This window comes from Thermobia domestica, chromosome 14 (assembly GCF_964235325.1).
Source record: "Thermobia domestica chromosome 14, izTheDome1.hap1.1, whole genome shotgun sequence".
NCBI classification, from domain to species: domain Eukaryota; kingdom Metazoa; phylum Arthropoda; class Insecta; order Zygentoma; family Lepismatidae; genus Thermobia; species Thermobia domestica.
In genome coordinates this window covers 82,771,757-82,790,911 of record NC_137467.1, presented here as the reverse complement: position 1 = coordinate 82,790,911, position 19,155 = coordinate 82,771,757, and the positions used below count along the sequence as shown (strand labels likewise).

The 19,155-nt window shown below is 35.2% G+C and overlaps 1 protein-coding gene and 4 non-coding genes across 5 annotated transcripts in view; 2 read left to right on the top strand and 3 right to left on the bottom strand.

Annotated features, from left to right (window-relative positions):
• The window catches only part of LOC145669887 (nose resistant to fluoxetine protein 6-like), a 193,899-nt gene that overhangs the window by 129,399 nt on the left and 45,345 nt on the right, over positions 1 to 19,155 (bottom strand). The window lies entirely within an intron of this gene.
• On the bottom strand, positions 797 to 868 carry TRNAH-GUG (transfer RNA histidin (anticodon GUG)). Its single transcript has one exon. It is a non-coding gene; the product is annotated as a tRNA-His (tRNA).
• On the top strand, positions 7,346 to 7,417 carry TRNAC-GCA (transfer RNA cysteine (anticodon GCA)). Its single transcript has one exon. It is a non-coding gene; the product is annotated as a tRNA-Cys (tRNA).
• Positions 8,322 to 8,393, bottom strand: TRNAH-GUG (transfer RNA histidin (anticodon GUG)). Its single transcript has one exon. It is a non-coding gene; the product is annotated as a tRNA-His (tRNA).
• Positions 9,683 to 9,754, top strand: TRNAC-GCA (transfer RNA cysteine (anticodon GCA)). The gene has a single exon. It is a non-coding gene; the product is annotated as a tRNA-Cys (tRNA).

Below are 19,155 nucleotides of genomic sequence, written 5' to 3'. Positions count from 1 at the left end.
ATTCCGAAATCTGTTAAAACCCGTTTTACCGAGGGACGAGTATGGTTCAATGTTATAAAAAATGCAAATACGTGAATGCAACTGTATTGATGGAATCTTCATGGGGAAGAAACTAATGATGAATTTCCTTAGGGAGTTTTCGGCTATTATCATAATAAAGATTACAACCTTAAGAGGCCTAATCACAGCGAAATTAAAATATCGCTAATTTTTCAGTAATTATGTCATATCTGCAAATAAATAAAAGATAATTGAAATGTGGAACAAGAGTGCCCTAAACAATATTATTTTACATGAGTTACCGTTATCACCAGTCACCTAGTAACTTTCCGTTTGCAGCTATTTAGAAACGCGAAAATAAATGCTGATTTTAAAAATGGCTGGAAATCGAAAGCAGATATGTTAGTTATGATAACTGTATCTTATGTAAAATAATATTGTCTAGAGAGCTCTTGTTCCACATTTCGATTATCTTTTATCTATTTGAAGATATCACATAATTACTGTAAAATTTGCGATATTTTAATTTTCCTGTGATGGAGCTTATAATTATAGCCCATTACGCTTCCATCGGTACAGCAGCATTAGCGAGCAAGTCATTTATATTGAACAACTCTTCCATTAATATATATTATATACAAAATATTTACTCACTCGGGGGGTTGAATTATATAAAAAATATTTAGGAAAGTACAATAAATAAACCTAAAAATACAGATTGTATATCCGATCCAATACAATAAGAATTTACTGACATCGGTAAAAATTTCAGCTCATCTAATGGTAATACTTCCATTGCCGAGACCAGGATTCGAACCTGAGTTATTGCGACCACAACGCAATGTCCTAACCACTAGACGATCACGGCTACGACGAGGCACAGTATTCTATATCCTCACTTTCGTATTCTTTGTGAAAAGAGAAACGCTTTGCTGAATACCTGTGACGTCACTTTAAGTGAAGCGTTTGAAAACTTAATCATCTGTTACAATATGGCGGTTATCGCCAGTGTTGTCATTAGGCTGGTTCGCCGGATTTTTTTTTTTTGTTTTTAATTTATCAAGTTCTCGAAGCCAATTGTTAAAACTGTGTCTTCACCTCTGGATCCATTATTTACGGTAAAATTTGCATTTTGTAGTACAGTAAGACGGGGTTACTTTCCACCGGATGTAAGGAATTATAAAGAAAGTCACATGTAACTTACAAACGTAATGCTTTAGAACACTGGTTTTAAACCAGGGTTGATATGTTTAAAACAAAATGTTTAAAACAAGTGTTTAAAACATGTTTAAAACGAGGGCTGTTGTTTTATTCAGTTTGTTTTAAACGTTTTAAACAAATTGTTTTAAACGTGTTTTTTTTTCGATGCTGGTTGGACATGTTTAAAACAACTAAAATATCAGATTGAAGAAGCTAATTTAATTTTCTAACAAACAACTTATCCTCCGCAGGATTTGTGCATGGAGTAAATTACAAACAGAGTTATATTCTTATTATAACAGCAATTACTGAACGAAATTCTGCACATCAATGTGCGTATAACTAAACCAACAGAAATTCAAGTGAAGTATTTGAACATTTCTTAATTTCCAGTTCTCACACCATAAGCTAGAAGAAATGCTCTGACAAATACAATACAACTCATAGAAAAGAGCAGTGACTAGCCTACAAGAAGCATATGACATTTTAACTAAACAGTTTTCAAGATACATCTCTATCTGCAACATGGGTAGCTAATAATGATAAGTGTCTACGGCATAACAACACAATTAACTCTAGGCACCCGCCAGGGATTTTAACAAAACGGTAGACTCTCATGTTCTGGACTCTGGTGACCCCCTTAATTATCACAGAGTCATGAGTTATACACCATTGGAAAGCATATAGACCACAAATTCCAACGAGGTAACATTCGTGAAATTCCCGCCGTGTTCGTAGAAAAAGAACAGACATAACAAATCATTAAAAATATGAAAATATTGAATTTGAGGGGCCCTGGCAACCCTTGCAATCTCCCTACGCTGACAAAATGATGCTAATGTGTAGGCCACATACTTGTGACAATAATATAAGAAATGGTAGCCATTGATGTCATTGCGTAATGAATTCGTTTTATGTAGGAAATATTTTTAAAAAAATATACGCAGACAAACATTCATTGAATTAGACATTCTCTCCTCTCCCCGATTATAGTACCACGTCCATATGCAAATCATTTTTGCTGCACACATCATGTATACGAACAAGAATTATGCTTCTAGACCACTTCAATGAAATATATCTTGTGTTATATGGAACCGTCCCGAAACTAAATGTAAATTAACCAAATTTGACCCCCTCTTCCTCTATAAACAACAAGTACACATACAGGTTACTATCATGTAGGGGACTACTTCATTGCTTCACATACCAATTTTTAGGGATGTACCACAAAGGGGGGAGAAATACCCGCCAAAACCTGATGAAAAAAATTGATGAAAAATTTAAAAAAAAAAAAACTTCATCCTCCCTCTCTCGGCCGTACATACGTACTCCTATATACATAAAATGCAACTGACGGAAAGCTGCATCCCTGAAAAATACTTTGGTACCAAATCATCTTTCTAGCTTAATTAAGGACTGAGCTATTGATGTTTGTTGTAAAAATAAATGTAATTTACGTAAAAAAAAAAAAAAAAAAAAAAAACTCCAAAAATTGGCTAACTTTGCCCCCTTCCTGCTACCCCATATAAGCAAGAAGTGCAAATACACGATATTCAAGGTGACCAGAACTTTTACTTTCAAAAACGGAACGCATACGAATCGGTGACGGGTGGGGGTGGGGGGTACTTCCACATTGCATTTTGGGACTCAGCAGTGTTTTCAATTTACAAAATACAAAAAGTAAGAATGATAACACAGCGTTTCTAACTTAAGTACTACCCAAAAACACTTTTAACTACTTCAACACTCAGAATTGCCACTCAGTTCCCACTTTAACCACAGAACACTCAATTCCCACTTGAACCACAGAACACTCAATTCTCATTTGAATATTCAGAAGTTCTAGGCACGGCTGAACCTTCCCAATGAGTGTTGGTACGGAAGAGTGTAGAATTAGCATTGACCATTTATATTTCGAATAATAATTACGGGACACCTAGGTCATGTTTGCTTAAAAACGGGACATTTAGGTGTCCCGTTTGAGAATCAGAAAAAAACGGGACAACGGTTGAAAATAAGGTACTGTTCCAGCTAAAACTGGACGTCTGGTCACCTTGACGATATTACCATGTAGTGGCCTACTTCATTGCTTCACGTAACAATTTTTATGAATCTATCCCCCAAGAGGGGGAATGGCCCCTAAAAACTGTTGAAAAAACAAAACAAAACAAAAACCACGACATTTACCCTCCTCCCACATACATAAAATGCACATCAGCAAAGTTGCATCTTTCAGGAATAAATTGGTACCAAAACCATCTTCCAGCCTTAATTTGAGGTTTAAGACTGAGCCATTGAGGTTTAAAGCCCTGATAGAACGTAACACAAAGAAACTAAACTACATATTCTGTGAACGGAGATCGGGAAATTCCCGATTTCTTGAGATTAGGAAAGTTCCCGATATTTGATCTAATGGTTGAATATAGGTGGCAAGCAATAACTAAGAGTGTATAAATGTAATATATATGCCTATTTAGATTATTGTTTTAAACAAAATAAACATTTTAAACATGTTTTTTTTTTGTTTAAAACAAAATACTGTGTTTTAAACGTTAAAAACGTTTTAAACAAAAAAAACATGTTTTAAACATAAAAATGTTTTTTTTGTTTTTTTAAAAAAATCATGTTTTTTTTCAACCCTGTTTAAACATGCAATAGCTAGATATATAGGGAAAACACCCATGCATGTGCATGAGTAAGCATTCAGTATGACCATGGTTATTGAAATATAAACTTTGGTTCAAAGTAACCCCATAGATGAGGATGCTTTGCACCACATACAAGAAAGTACGTTCATCATACTGTACGAACATAATGTTTCTGTGCAATGTTTTTTATTCAGTATTTATACATTTTACTTTCTACATAAAACTGCATGCAGTCTACAAATATTGATACTAGAATGATGATACTGGTATCGGTACTTAATACGAATTACTGATACTTGTAAAGAATATTATGTATTTTCTGGTACCTGCACAAGAGTCATATTCTGATCGTTTAGCACATGTCCCACGAAAATGCCAACTCAGGAACAGAAAAAACATTCCCAATGAACTGATTTGCCTTGGTTGCTCTTTATGTCCAAGAATATAATCTCAGCCGTAATCACTGGATGATTTACAGGGTTTGCAGCTTTCAAGTTGAAACCTACCCACATTGCAAAATTTGTTTAAAAAAAAAAAGATCTAAAGTTAGTCATACGTATGCTTATAAATTTCAAGCCCCACAAAATGTCTAGTGATTTCTAAGAAAACTAAGCCTTTCTGAGCGAAGCTCTTCTCCAACTATGTTTCTGGATTCGGCACTGTTCGTGATTTATTTTCCAACAAGAAATCGATTCCGGCATCTACTCGAAACGAAATTTACCTATAATTAAAAGCCACGAGGTATTGGTAGTAATAATTTCCTATTTAAGAGGTTACCTTGGACGGGTGTAAAGTAACCCCGATTAGAGACTGAAATCACCTTCTCCTAGTTCTATTTTTTCTACGACTTCGAAACGTTTCACACTTCAATTTCAACTATTGCTTCGAAGTCCCATTATACACAGTAGTGTTCTACTAAACGGAATTACCTTGTACGGAAATTCTTGTAGGTGATATCTTTCAAATTTTCTCGACCTTTACAATGACCACTTTCCACACCTCTACAACTACAAACCCTCCGGGTAATTAGAATTGATGTCAACCGCCAACATTATAGCCAAAATACAGTTACATGTTCTGCTTTACGATGGCAGTTCAAACTTTCTCTTTACAGTTTATGGGTTTACCGACAGAGAACTTTGCAATTCTTTTCATATTTTGTGCAAGGTAATCCCTTCTTACGTTACATTTTTTTAAAAATTAATAGAAAATGTCTGTACCAATGAAAATTAATGTATAAAATGTCAATATAAATATGCTATATGACTTAATCCAAGATACTATTACCAATCTCATGAGGATAAATAATAACAATAATAATCAAATCATACAGTATTAATAATAATACTAAGTCAACTTGCTATACTGATCATAAAACTAGTTATTAAATACCAATCATAGAACGTATTGTTAAGTGATTTGAACGACACCACTGGTTATCATAATAAGTTTCGAACTCATAATTCACGTGATCGAAGGTTACATTTTCTCTAAAGATCACTCTTAAATGTATTCTTTTCGCAATAAAGAAATTCTTCTTTCTTATCAGTAGACTTGAGCTGTTATACTTACAAGTGTCAGGGTAGATTAGATGATATCGGAGTAAATGGTAACAGGAGTACTAATAAGGTACCCATTTTCGGAGATCCTGGGAATTGTTTCGGACCCATATTTTGTTTTCCTGCCCCAGGCTAGACACAGTCTCATTCTCATTGGCTGATCAGATCACGTAACAATAAACTTTCGCTTCCTGTTACATCTTGGTTGGTTAATCGTCTGCTTTTGTGTATTTCATTAGCCATCGCATGGGGATTAAAAAAAGAGTTTGCATTATTCGTACAATTTAAATTTATTCTGGTCGAAATTTAGTATTCGCTTCTTAGTTTGATTTTCAGATGATGAGCGGAAATAGATTTGTCTTAGGATTTCGACACATTCTCTTTACGTTTGGCATGTCAGGTTATGCTTCAAAACGTATCAAATCAGTGAAGGTGAGTTCCGGACTTTAATCCTTTTTGAACACGATATGAGAAATATACTTTTAGCATATGAAGATAGAGAAAATTCTGAAATGATATGAACTTCCAAACTTGAAGTCTCTCTTCCCCGAATTAATGGTATTTTGCGTGCACTATTGATCCAAATATAGAATTTTCCCTTGTAAATGTAGTTTTACTTTATAAAGTTACAATGCACCAAAGATCCCTACACAGCGCTCCCTATTTTTTATTTTTTTTTAAATAGGAAATAAGTAAATAACAATAAGAGGAATGGAGAAAATGTAAGCCATGTACTATCCACAAAATCTGATTGAGTAAAAGTATTGAATGTTTTTAATGCCCCCGATTTCTGAATAACTTTGGGGAAACCTATTCGCATATATGAGTTTTCCTTACCAGACAACCAAACATAAATATCCAGATGCTAAAGGAGCTCAAGAAATCTTTGAGGCCAGCTCGATGCCCGGATCAGTGCCTTTCACTCTTTTCATATCTGTTCTTATAGATCAGAAATCTGCGGCGTATTTTTTGAGGACAATAATTGTTATACTCTCAAATTTCTTCTCTAAAAGAAAGGACTTGAAATCAATTCAAAAGTCTTTTTATAGACACCTTCGACATTACATTACTTTTCACCAGATTCACCATTCAAATTGGGACATTTTCTTAAAATTTTACAAGGCTTGAAATTCCTCCTGTAAAAAGAACCCCCGACTCAGAATGAAGACATCCGCTAACAGCACTGGGAATTGTATTGTCATTGTCGAACCGGGGCGACAGAAACTACTGTTTCATGTGCCTAAATAGGTCGCTCGATGCCAAATCTGGGCTATAGGGAGGATGATCAAAAATATCCTAGCGGAACTGCTTTAAAAGTTCTCGTCTTCATCTATATCTTGTTTGTTTTCACATGCTATCTTCAACTTCTCAACAGTATGTGTAACATTTAAAAGCACTTTGTGCCATTCCCAATATCCAACACTGTCTACTGAATTACTACACACAGCGCCACAGGACTGATATCGCACTTCCCGGGAATTTCTCGGACATAAGCAATCGGAGTTTTTTTTTCGGACTTCCTTGTATACACAATCATTCCTTCCTAACCGTCTATTCAAACAGAAAGTACAGTAGTAAAAATCTACTGTTTCTAGTTTCAACATTTCCATAGTATAAGAATTGTAATAAGTGGAAAGATATGGCTTCTGGAATGGATCCAGCATTGCAAGAACCGATACTATCTCGGCCGTTATTACTCTACTGAAACTGGAAGCGGATATCGATGTTTGCTTTAACTTCATGTTTCATATTGATCCACAAAGACTAAAAGCGGTAACATAAAGCGATAAGTTATTTTTCTCTGTTTTGAAATGAACTAAATGTTTCAACAAATGGTTTTGTCTCTGTCCCTTTAGAAACTATAAGCGTTGAAAATCTACTACTGCTTCCGGTTATATACGATGTAAGAAACAGCATATGACCTCTGTTTTTGTTGGGGGTATAGCTCAGTGGTAGAGCATTCGACTGCAGATCGAGAGGTCCCTGGTTCAAACCCGGGTGCCCCCTAATGTATAAATTTTTAAATACAAGATGAGCATAGAGTCTGGCCCTGATTACAAAGATTTATTACAGAAGAACCGTTTGACATAAAAATGTAAATATTTGTCAGTTAGTATTACAAGTTTCTTTTAAAGACCTCTTATGTTTCTGATGGGCGATTTGCTTTCGTGATACCACAGCACACATTGCGCTTTCTCCTGCTTCGATGTCATTTCGCCAACTAACCTGCGCGCGTCAAGGGGCATGGTTATAAAAAGTTTCCTTAGGGAGTTTTCCCTTATTATTATAACAAAAATTACAGATTTAAAAGTGCCCCATTAAAGCTTAAATCGGTACAGCAGCATTAGCCAACATGTCATTTACATTGAAGAATTCTGCCATTAAAATATACATAATTATAGTTATATATATATATATATATATATATATATATATATATATATATATATATATATATATATATATATATTAACTTTAAGAACATTGACAGTAGATGAGTCTTTTTTGATACTGAAAAATAGGTTTACAAATACACTTAAAAAATTAATTTTTCCTTTACAAGATTGAGCAAGTTTGTATTGTGATATAAATATTTTCCATTTTAATTTTATGAGGGAAATATTAATTTATTAAGTGTATTTCTAAACGCATTTTTCAATATCACAAAAAAATCATCTACTTTCAATGTTCTTAAAGTTGATAGAACTACTTACTCACTATTCCAAATTTTCTGTTAGAATAAGCGTGTAATGTAAATACTGTTTCTCATTGGTTCAGGTATATACAAAGTATTTATGAAAGTACAATAAATAAACCTAAAATCACAGTTTGTGTATCCTATCGTATACAACAAAATTTACTGACATCGGTAAAAAAAAAAAAAAAAACATTCCTCCAGCCATGGCACCAATGCCGTGACCAAGATTCGAACCTGGGTTATTGCGGCCACAACGCAATGTCCTAACCACTAGACGATCACGGCTATGACGAGGCACATTGTCTGCAACCCTCACTTTCATATTCTAATGGAATGAGGAAAGTTTTGCTGAATACTTTGGACGTCACACTAAGTAACATGACATCGTTTGAGAACTTCATCATTTGTTACAATATTGCCATTATCACCAGTGCAGTGGTGTTATTCGACCGGCTTTTACTATTTCTAATTTCTCAGGTCTCTGAATCCGATTGTTAAAACTGTCTCTTCCCCTCTGGATCCATTATTAGCAGGAAAAAGTTAATTTTCTGGTACTATTTTTGAAAATTCATATAAAATCTGAATACCAATGAAAATTAATGTATAAAGTTTCAATATAAAGAAGCTATATGACTTAATCCTATTCACTATTATCAGTATCATCGGAATAAATAACAACAGTAAAAACATTATCATACAGTATTTATATTAGTACTAAATCAACTTACTATACTGATCATGAAACTGGTTATTCAATGCTAACCATAGAACTTGTCGTTAAGTGAATTGAACGATACCACTTGTTATTATCGTACGTTCCGAACTCATAATGCATGTGATGGAAGGTTATAGGCTATATATATTCTAAAATGTATTCTTTCAATAGTAAGCTAATTCTTCTTTCTCATTAGTACGCTTGGGCTATTACAGTCACGGGTGTCAGGGTAGATTAGATGACATCAGAGTAAATGGTCATAGGAGTACTCAGTGGCGTATTTACGATTTCGTTTCGGGCGGCTTTGCTAACTTTATTCCAGGAAATGTGTAAATTCTTCAAGATATTTAATTTACTTTAAATAGTAAATACAATTCCGGGGGCCTTAAGCCAGGCTCAGTGTGTGCAGCTAAAAAGTGAATGTGAAAGCCACACAAGTGTTACTTTATAATGAAGGGGCGGAGCCTAATTTAAAGTTGATCTTCGGAAAGTATATATAAGTGATGACCAACTCCCAAGCAGCCAGAAGGAGTGGAAGTCTGATGAAGACACAGTTATTGTGTTGAAAGTGTTACTGATACTGTTTTTTTATTATTATTACATACTATCACAAATTTAACATTCCAAGAACCGATATCAACTCGCCCCTTATTAGTCTACTGAAACTGGTAGTGGAAACTCAATGTTTGCTTTAAATTCATGTTACAGATTGATCCACAAAGACCAGGAACGGTAACATGTAGAGAGAAGTTATTTTTCTCCCTCTCACCGTAGAAATTACAAGCGTTGGAAACCTACTACTACTACTACTTCCGGTTCCATACTATGGAAGAAATAGCATACAAGACTTGTTTCTCGTGGGGATATAGCTCAGTGGTAGAGCATTCGACTGCAGATCGAGAGGTCCCTGGTTCAAACCCTTGTGCCCCCTAATGATTTAGTTTTTAAACATCACATTTTTTTTATTTTATTCAAAGAAATACAACTGGCATTATCAATAAGAGTATTCTGTAACTCATTGATTGAACAGAGAAGTAGTGTGTACAACGACTCCTTTCTTCGTCACTTGATGCAAATCTGTAATAGAACCATGTTTTAGAGGTAGACTTTCTGTTTTCTTGAATTTTTATACGTGATTCCATATGATAAAATCTGCTAACTCTCATTATACGACAACGCGAACTTCATTCGTTTGTTCCATTGAACTGATTTCGTTCGCTTTGATTTCTTCCCTTTTCTTAAAATCTATTAATGTAAGTCCAAACATTAGCGTTCGGAATAGCATGACGAGAACTAAGATAGAGTTGAGTTGATTCTAAGTTTAACGTCCCTTTCAGCAGTGAGGCTACATGAGACGGGGCCTACTTATTAACATGGAATGGGCTTCCGCCGGGAATCGAACCCGTGTCTCTCACGCCAAAGGCGCTTACGCTAACCACTTAGGCATTAAGGAGCTCGAGAACTAAGCTAGGAAGGGAAGTTAGAACTTAAAACCATTCTGGTTGCGCCGCCATACTCTCGTTCAAAAGTATTTTTCACTCTGAAAAGAAGTCCAACTTCATTCTAAAATATCTAGAACCACGCTGCTCGGGACATTCCATCCACCACATTTTGAACTGTGAATTAGAGCACCAACACTGATTTTCAAAACCCGGTGCTCTTGCTTAAAAATGTATCCAATACTAACCTACAGATAGAAAAATGTAACCTTCTAATAACTTGCCCATAGACAACGTAACTAAGCTACTACAAAGTAATCTGACTCCAGCCCTGCAACTACTGGATTATATTTTTGGAATAGTATTCATATTACTAGCAGTCTTAATAATTACGGTATGGTAGAGCTTATTTTTATGATTATATCTTATTTTCTTGAGAATACGGTATATTCATTATATTACATGCATACTTAATATGGTCTGAAATAAGTAGCTACCCGTTTGGAGTGTTCTTCATAGCATTTACGTTCATACTTAGTCGTATTATTTATGCCAATGTATTAATGATGGTTATCATTCCATACAGTTTCGAAATGCGGACCCTCAACAAAAGGAAAATAATATAGAACAATACTTTTTAATTAAACACACTATCCTATCTAACACTGTAAAATACCTGATAGCACACTGTAAATATACACTGTAATACAGTAAATTGGACATTTTAGTTTAAAATCAAGAGTTCAGAACCGAATCGTCTGCTCGAGATTTTATCCCCTACTTCCGAAATCCATTAAACCGAAGGAAGACTATTGTTCAATGTTTTAAAATAATATACAAATACGTTAATGCAGCTGTACCGATGGAATCTTCATGGGGGCATACTAATCAACATGCACGGCAGTGCATGGCAGCCAAGTTCCGCGAAGAAAGTGAAAACTGGCCTGCACTGCCGTAAGCATATTATACACGAACAAGAGTTTTGGGTAAAATCGCCGATTTCGAGGCTTTGTAAAAACGATTCTATTAAACGTAGAAACATGAAATTTAGAATGTAAAGAGATATCCCACAGATGTACTCATATGCCAAATTTGACATTCCTATCTTCAATCATATTTGAGTACTGGACCCCCAAAATATGCAGTTTTCAGGCTCACTGACTCACTGACTCACTCATCAAATTGATTAGGTACTTCCTAAAGAGATAGAGACGTGAAACTTTGCATAAAGGTAGCCTATAACGACTCGAGTATGGAAAAAATCCGAAATCTGAGGAATGTGCTATGGGAAATTTTTTATGGGCAAAAAACTGTCCTTAGCCAGGAAAAAAATCGTTTCACTCACTCACTCATCAAACTAATTAGGTACTTCCCAATGAGACAGAGACGCGAAACTCTGCACAAAGGTACCTTAAAATAACTTGAGTATGGAAAAAGTCCGAAATTTGAGGAATGTCGTATGGGAAAGTTTTTATAGGCAAAAAATGTCCTTAGCCAAGCAAGAAATCGATTCACTCCCTCACTCAACAAATTGATTAGGTACTTCTCAATGAGACAGAAACGTGAAACTTTGCATAAAGGTACCCTATAACGACCTGAGTATGGACAACGTCCGAAATCTGAGGAATGTGCTATGGGAAAGTTTTTATGGACAAAAAACTCCTTAGCCAGGAAAAAAATTGTTTCACACACTCTCATCAAATTGATTAGGTACTTCCCAATAAAATAGAAACGTGAAACTTTGCATAAAGGTACCCCATAACGACCTGAGTATGGGAAAAGTTCTAAATCTGAGGAATGTGCAATGGAAAAATTTTTATGGACAAAAATCTGTCCTTAGTCAGGAAAAAATCGTTTCACTCACTCACTCATCAAATTGATTAGGTACTTCCCAATGAGATAGAAAGTTGAAACTTTCCATAAAGGTACCCTATAACGACCTGAGTACGGAAAAAGTCCGAGATCTGAGGAATATGCTATGGGAAATTTTTTAGGGGCAAACAACTGTCCTTAGCCAGGAAAAAACTCGTTTCACTCATTCACTCATCAAATTGAGTAGGTACTTACCAATGAGATAGAGACGTGAAACTGCACAACGGTACCTTATGATAACTTGAGTATGGAAAAAGTCCGAAATTTGAGGAACGTCCTATGGGAAAGTTTCTATAGGGAAGAAACTATCCTTAGCCAAGCAATAAATCGATTCACTCACTCACTCAACAAATTGATTTGGTACTTCCCAATGAGACAGAAACGTGAAACTTTGCATAGAGGTACCCTATAACGATCTGAGTATGGAAAAAGTCCTAAATTTGAGGAATGTGTTATGGGAATTTTTTATGGACAAAAAAACTGTTCTTAGCCAGGAAAAATAGTTTCACTCACTCACTCATCAAATTGATTAGGTACTTCCCAATGAGATAGAAACGTGAAACTTTGCATAAAGGTATCCTATAACGACTCGAGTATGGAAAAATTCCGAAATCTGATGAGTGTGCTGTGGGAATTTTTTTATGGACAAAAAATTGTCCTTAGCCAGGAAAAAAAAATCGTTTCACTCATTCACTCATCAAATTGATCAACATGCACGACAGTGCAGGCAGCCAAGTTCCGCGAAGAAAATGAATCTCTGCATAAAGGTACCTTATAATGATTTGAGTATGGAAAATGTTCGAAATTTAAGGAAGTGCTATGGAAAAATTTTATGGGTGAAAACTGTCCTTAGTCAAGCACAAATCGGTTCACTCACTCGTTCATCAGATTGATTTTGTATTTCCAATGAGATAAGTCTTGAAACTCTGCATAAAGGTATCTTATAATGATATGAATGTGGAAAAAGTCCGAAATGTGACGAATGTGCTATGGGAAATTTTTTATAGACGAAAAATTGTCCGTAGTCATTAGGTACTTCCCAATGAGATGAAGATGTAAATGTCTACACGAAGGTAGCTTATAATGGCTTGAATATGAAAAATATCCTAAATGTAAGGAATGGGCTATGGAATTTTTTATGGACGAGAAACTATCCATACTCAAACAGAGATCGGTTCATTTACTCACTCATTATTGATTAGGTGGTTCCAAATGAGATAGAGAATTGAAACTCTGCATAATGGTACCAAATTTCACAAAATTAAATCCCCACGTTAAGCGGGTTTGCATATCCAGGCTCCTAACTATGAAAACATTTACGCTCACTCCAACCTCAATCATTTCACGAATTCAACCTGTTTTACGTATGTTATTAGGACATAATATCGATTGTGATTTATTCTAGAAACACTTTTATACATTGCAAGAGCTGTAACGTCCAAATGTTTACTGAGAACTCATAGTCGTATCGGAATAAACAAAAGCGAGTATGGAAGAATAAACTGCTTTCACAAAAGGCAAAAGAAAATGTGCCAAGGCATACAAAACGGTCGAGTGGTTTGGGTCGATACACTATTAAGCACATGTTTGTGTATTCAAACCCGGTAGCAAGTTGTTTCTTTTTTAAGTGTCTTCCTATTTTCATCCGGAGATGAAAATATTTCTTTGAGTAACTCATTGAAAACTTCTTTTGTTTCAAATTCGATTAGAACGGAACATTATATGAAATGCGAATCTTAAATCCATAGCTAAAAAAATGAAGTATACTCACTATTCCATTATCCTCTGATTTGTAACGAAACACTATTTATAAACAGTGGTGACTTCAGAAAATTATCCTCGGGAGGAATTTCAATATGCGGGTGGAGGGCAAACATTGGTAGTCCACATTGAGCACGATCGAATATATGGTCCTGAAGGCGGAATTTTCTTAGCTCGAGAGGGGTCTCAAATTCTCCCTCAGATCACGTCCTGAAAGCATCATTGCTTAAAAGCTTTTCGTAACAAATATAATATTACACTTGTTTCTCGTTCTACATTTAGAATTGGTAAAGTCATAACTTATAGAGGATTATAATAAAAGCATAAAAATTACAATACCAATCATGTATAAATTATCCTGTAAGTTACCAACTTTGGGTCAGATTAAAACTCAAATATTTGTTTTCGGATTGCACTTAGAAGTAAGCCCTCTCTATATAATCCTGATTGGAAAGCCATGTATAACTCTAATTAATTAATCAATATTTATACTAATATTTTTTTATTTTACTATTTTTACTATTCAATATTATATACACTTCATTTCCAAAATCAAAATCTCGAAAATGTATATTGTACGAGTGCAGATTCGCAAATAAATGATTATTTATCATATATATTGGTCTCTATTCAAAATTCTATTTAATCGAATCCGACAAGAACACAGACAGAAACATCGAGAACAGGTGAAAAAAAAGAGAGAAAAAAGTGCTGTACCCGGCGGGGACTCAAATGGTTCTTTGAATGACTTAGTTCGAATGGTTCTTTAAAAGCCGAACGCCTTAGACCACTCGGCTATGGTAACAACTAGTCACTGTAGCAAAGAATTCGCGTAGTAGTTCCTATTACAGAATAACATTTTCTATTGCCTAAAATTTAAACCTAATTTACTTTGATATAATATATATATTAATTTGTTTCATGAACATTTTTTCGTTACTTTGATGAATGATGTATGTTGTTGATATAGATTCTATTACACGTTCTTTCGTAAATATTATAGAAAGTATCAGGGTTATTTATGATCTTTCATGGAAATTGACTGACGCATGCGCAGTAGACACAGTTCAATTGAAAGGCGAGGAAGGAAACGCTAACACACTGTTAGAATGTTTCATCGCTGTGAAGTATAAAGAACAGCTAAAATGTATTTTGCGCTTGTCATTGCTTAAAGAATCACCAGGTTAATGTTTGTCCATGTTCTCACTGATCAACTGGACTCATGAAAAATAATTAATATTGTCATTACTGCACAATATGAAGAATAAAGAACGTAAATACACCACGTTGTTCTCGAATTCGAACCTAGCTAAGGAAGGGACAATACACAAAATGTGACTTATTCATTCGAATTGAGATAATTCAATGAAACTAGATTTACACAATCAAAAGGAAAAACATCGTTAAAAAGACAATAATACTTTTATCCGAGATGTGAAACAAAGTTATTAATTAACTGAAATGAAAGTAATATTGGGCATGATATAGAGTAAGAAAAAAAAGTAAGTGTATTCTTAGAAACGTTCAAAGTAAATTCACAAATACTTTTTGAAGATATGCTACTCTTCCTTAACGTTTTAACGAACTAATAAGTAAACAAGCAAAGGAAAAGAATGAAGAACGAAAGTATTGCTCTTGAAAAAATATAATAAATAAATGAAACTTAAATAAATGTTTACACAAAAAATAACACACTAGTACTTCGTGTAATCACCTCCAGAGTCAATAACTTCTTGAAGTCTGGAGGGGATACTAGATACAAGTCTCGAGCAATACGACGGTGTGTCACGAAAATGTTACCACAGTTCCATAACATGATTTTGAAGAAACGTTTGGTCTCTGTCTTCACGTCTCTCTTCCCATTCTTGCACCATGTAGGCCCAAAGATGTTCAATTGGGTTCAAATCTGGGGATAGAGGGGGCCACTCAATACAAATTAACTCTGGATGTTCAGTTAGCCACTCTCGTGTTTGCCGGGAAGTGTGAACAGCACTGTTGTCATGCATAAATATATATTCTTCCTGTTCGGGGAAGTTTCTTTCTAAGGACGGTAACAACGTATTTTCGAGGATATTAATGTAAACACTGCTGTTCATTCTCTCAGGCACCGCAACCAAATCTCCAGGACCAGCAGCCGTCATGTATCCCCAAAAGTGTGCTGATATTGGTCCTGAACAAGAAGTTCTGATAATATTTTGTTCAGCATACCTGGTTCCGCGCGGTCTATACAATATAACTCTGCCTTGTTGGTTAGACTTGAAAACCTTCTCGTCGGTCCAGATGACTAAGTCCCAATATGACTGAGGTTGGGTTATGTTATTCTGTGCTCATTCCATTCGTCTGGCCTTGTGAGTTTCAGTCAGGAGAGTCTTCCTAGCGGGTCTTGAACAGTGTAGACCAGCCCCCAATAATCTTCTTCTTATTGTTTCGTGAGAACAATTATATTCTCTGGCTTTGTCCAAGAGGATTGTTCCCGGCGGGAGCTCATGTGGTTCGGATTCCACGTTAATCAGTAGGTCCACGTCTCATATAGCCTCGCTGCTGAAAGAGACGCTAAACTAAAATCAACTCAACTCCAAGAGGATTGACGTGTGGCGTAGAGGTCTGTTGATTACTCCTGTAACTAAAGCTTGATCTTGAGCTGCAGTTGTCACTTTTGGCCTTCCACTTCTTGACCAAGACCTGAACCATTCACCACCTTCTTCATGTCGCTGAACCCATTTCTTGACCGTTTTCTTGTCACATCCCAGATCTCTAGCAATCTGAGGCACAGTTTGTCCCATTTTTGCTCGGCCTATGATTTCTCCTCTCAGAGCAACACACAGTTCTCCACAACCTTTAGAGCAAGGCATTTTCAGAACCTGTTATAAATTTGCGTTCTGGCGTGTATGACAAATGTCGGTAAAGTGCATCTTTCTGTTTCTACTGCACATGCACCAGTCAATTTTCATGAAAGATCATAATACTGACAATTGTTGTAATATTTATGAACGAATACGTAATAGAACCTATATTAATAACACCATTCGTCAAAGTAAAGAATACCGTAAACAGAGAACAATTTCAACAGACTATTACATCAGGCCAAAATAGGCTTAAACTTTAGAGAATACAAAATAAATTTCATACTGTAACAAAAGATTGAACACGAAACACGCTTACTATGTTTTCAACTTGTCACATTAGCCGAGTGGACTAAGGCATTCGGCTAGAAATTCAGAGGCACCATTCAAGAGTAGTTCGAATCCCACCCCAGTACAATTTGATTTTACTTCTTCTTGACGTTTCTGTTTGTGATCCTACCGGATTCCATTAAATATAATTTCGTAATACGCTAAAATATACGTAATATTTGAAATTCTTAACCTCCTTTTTTACATTTTTCAAGCTCAGTTGAGAAGAAAGAGGGAAAATGAAAGTACAAAGATTTACAATAATTACTTAGCATTTACTGTCATTGAAATTGTGGATATTTTATTTATGAAAATGTATAATGAACTAAAAATATATTTAGTAGGTCACATGTCTCCATTTTTCGATTCAAACTTGAAAGTTACAGTTTAGGCGGTGACATATCAAAGACCCAGAGGGTCGAGGGGGTCGTAACCCCTCCCATTGAAACTTTTATATTCTATTGAAATAAAAAGTGTTTCAGTTTATAATCTTGGAAAAGCAACAATCACTGTGTGTGGAAGACGGTTTATTTATACTACGATTTATCGCTTCCAAATGTGTAGAAGATGTGATTGGATATTGAGTATAATCATTCAAGAAATATAAGACAACGAAGGGACTTCGTAAACCCTTCACGCCACCCCAGGAGGACGAAGTGCGTCCCGCCGTCCCTCGGTTGGGAACTACTACTTGCGAGGGAAACATTCTAACAGTGTGTTAGCGTTTCCTTCCTCGCCTTTCAATTGAACTGTGTCTACTGCGCATGCGTCAGTCAATTTCCATGAAAGATCATAAATAACCCTGATACTTTCTATAATATTTACGAAAGAACGTGTAATAGGATCTATATCAACAACATACATCATTCATCAAAATAACGAAAACGTGTTCATGAAACAAATTAATATATATATTATATCAAAGTAAATTAGGTTTAAATTTTAGGCAATAGAAAATGTTATTCTGTAATAAGAACTACTACAACGAAGCCTTTGCTCCAGCGACAAGTTGTTACCATAGCCGAGTGGTCTAAGGCGTTCGGCTTACAAGCACCCTTCGAACTAAATTCGAGTGCCGGCCGGATACAGCACTTTTTTATCTCTTTTTTTCACCTGTTCTCGATGTTTCTGTCTGTGTTCTTGTCGGATTCGATTAAATAGAATTTCGAATAGAGACCAATATATATGATAAATAATCATTTATTTGCGAATCTGCACTCGTACAATATACATTTTCGAGATTTTGATTTTGGAAATGAAGTGTATATAATATTGAATAGTAAAAATAGTAAAATAAAAAAAATATTTGTATAAATATTGATTAATTAATTAGAGTTATACATGGCTTTCCAATCAGGATTATATAGAGAGGACTAACTTCTAAGTGCAATCCGAAAACAAATATTTGAGTTTTAATCTGACCCAAAGTTGGTAACTTACAGGATAATTTATACATGATTGGTATTGTAATTTTTATGCTTTTATTATAATCCTCTATAAGTTATGACTTTACCAATTCTAAATGTAGAACGAGAAACAAGTGTAATATTATATTTGTTACGAAAAGCTTTTAAGCAATGATGCTTTCGGGACGTGATCTGAGGGAGAATTTGAGACCCCTCTCGAGCTAAGAAAATTCCGCCTTCAGGACCATATATTCGATCGTGCTCAATGTGGACTACCAATGTTTGCCCTCCACCCGCATATTGAAATTCCTCCCGAGGATAATTTTCTGAAGTCACCACTGTTTATAAATAGTTTTTCGTTACAAATCAGAGGATAATGGAGTAGTGAGTATACTTCATTTTTTTTAGCTATGGATTTAAGATTCGCATTTCATATAATGTTCCGTTCTAATCGAATTTGAAACAAAAGAAGTTTTCAATGAGTTACTCAAAGAAATATTTTCATCTCCGGATGAAAATAGGAAGACACTTAAAAAAGAAATAAATTGCTACCGGGTTTGAACACACAAACATGTGCTTAATAGTGTATCGACCCAAACCACTCGACCGTTTTGTATGCCTTGGCACATTTTCTTTTGCCTTTTGTGAAAGCAGTTTATTCTTCCATACTCGCTTTTGTTT